This window comes from Octodon degus, unplaced genomic scaffold (genome assembly GCF_000260255.1).
Source record: "Octodon degus isolate 3935 unplaced genomic scaffold, OctDeg1.0 scaffold00048, whole genome shotgun sequence".
NCBI classification, from domain to species: Eukaryota; Metazoa; Chordata; class Mammalia; order Rodentia; family Octodontidae; genus Octodon; species Octodon degus.
In genome coordinates, this window is record NW_004524624.1 from 7875296 (window position 1) to 7877649 (window position 2354).

Sequence of the window (2354 nt, forward strand, 5' to 3'; positions counted from 1 at the left end):
AAAAAAAAAAAAAAAAAAAAAAAGAAAAGTTGAGTCATTCTGTTACACAAACTGACCTAATTGTCGTTGATAGACTTCTCCATATAACTCAAGAAAATACATTTTCAAATGAAGATGGAGAATTCAGTAGGGTGGTATATTATCTGAACCATGAAATGAGTCTTAATTTTTTAAAAGGCTTCAAGTCATTCAAAATTAAGGCTTTGATCACAAAATAACAACAGAAATCAGCACTCAATCTTGAAGAATTTCTTAACGTATGAGAAATAAAATATTACTAATTTTCCTCTGGATCAAAGGAAAAATCAAGAGGAAATTTAAGTCTTTTGAAATGGAAAATAAAAATTAATTATCAAAATATTTTTGGAGTAGTTAAATAGTACTTCAAAGAAAGCTTATATTAAATGCTCATATAAGACAAGGAAGGATTTCAATACAAGTCTTTGTCTTCTACCTTAAGAAATAGGGAGAAAAATCAAAGCAAGCAAGAAATCATAAAGAAGCAAAAACAACATAGAAAACCATGAAACAAGATGGTGGTACTTTGGGAATTTCAATAAAATTGATGAAAACACTTGCCAGGAAAAAAGAGAGAAGATATATAAACTGCAAACAGCAAGAATGAAAGAGGTAACTTTATTATAGATTCCAAAATATTTAAAACCATACGGGCACGTTATAAAGAAGCTTATGCCAATAAATTTAAAGGCCAGGATGAGACAAAAATCAGCAAAGTTAATTCCCAAGAAAATTGTCTGAAAAATCTCTAAAGTAATTAAAGAAATAATAACTCCAATTAAAAATTTTCCCCCAAAATATCTTCAGACACAAGTGATCACACTGGTGAACTCTATCAAACTTTTAAACAAGAAATTATACCAATTTTCCACGAACTTTAAGATAAGGGGTTTAAGATAAGAGATTATTTCTCATTTCATAAGAACCACGTTTTTGATACCAAAATAAGGCAAAGATATTACAAGTAAACCGTCAATAAGAAAGCCATAATCTTCATTTACCCAGAAGCCAACATTCTCAGTGAAATTTTACCAAATCGTGGTGGTGCATATCTGTAATCCTAGCTCTCAGGAGGCTGAGGCAGGAGGATCATTGTGAGTTTGAGACCAGCCTGAGCTACAAAGTGAGCTAAAGTCCAGACTAAACTGCATAACAAAACCCTGTTTCCAAAAGACCAAAAAAAAAAAAAAAAAAAAAAAAACCAATTAGATTAGAAAAATGTTTGTTTCCAGAAATGCAGGGTTGTTTTGTTACTTAAGTATCAATCAATTCATCATATGAAAAGACAAAAAATATGATTTCCTCAACATCTGACAGAAAAAGTATTTTATTTTTGTAATCCAACATCAATTTCTGTTAAAAACTCTTAGCTCCCCAGTAAGAAGAGAAAGAATAGCCTCAAATGGCAACAAAAAGGGACATAAGACACATTCCACCTTGGAAGAAATAAAGTAACACTCTGAGCATAGGTTACATTAGAAAATCTATAGAATTTATGAAAAGCTATAAAAATGAATAAGCAATATATAAGATTAATATATAAAATAACCATTTCTGTATATAATCTGAATAACCAGAAACAAAATTATAAAAACACTATTTACAGAATAGTATTATCAAAGTTTGTGAAATGTTTAGGAAAAACGTAATAAAAAGTGTGAGTGGATTTCATTCATTAAAATTGTATAATTTTTAAAAGATTAAAGTTTTAAGTAAACTCACCAACATCCTATGAATCAAATGACTAAATGTTGTAAAGATATCCATCCTCTGGGCTGGGGAAATAGCTTAGTAGAATAAGTGCTTGCCTGGCAAGCGCAGGGTCCTGAGTTCAATCCCCAGTACCACAAAACAAACAAACAAACAAAAGATATCCATCCTCCTCCTCCTCCAAAATTTAATCTATACATTTACTTCAATCCTAGTCAAAAGCAGGCTTGTTTTAGTAATAATTGAAACATTTATTCTAAAAATTCATATAAAACACCAAAGATTCCTGAATAGCTAAAATCTTCTTTGAAAAAAAAACTATGAAGATTTACATTGCCTGGCTTCAAGATTTGCTGCAAAGCTACAATAAATCAGACATATGTGTCATATGAGAGACAAACGGTACCAGTGTAGGAGACATAAACACTAAATGTGGCCAGTTATTCTTGGCAAAAATGCAAAAGCAGTTCAACAGTGAAAAGGAAAGTCTGAGCGCATACTGATGAATATCCACACACTTCCTTCCCTCTAAAACAAGTGAGAACCCCTGGTCCGTATCCTTTACTACACACCATAATTAACCTCCAGAAGAAAACATCAAAAGAGGCAAGTATTGCTTATATATA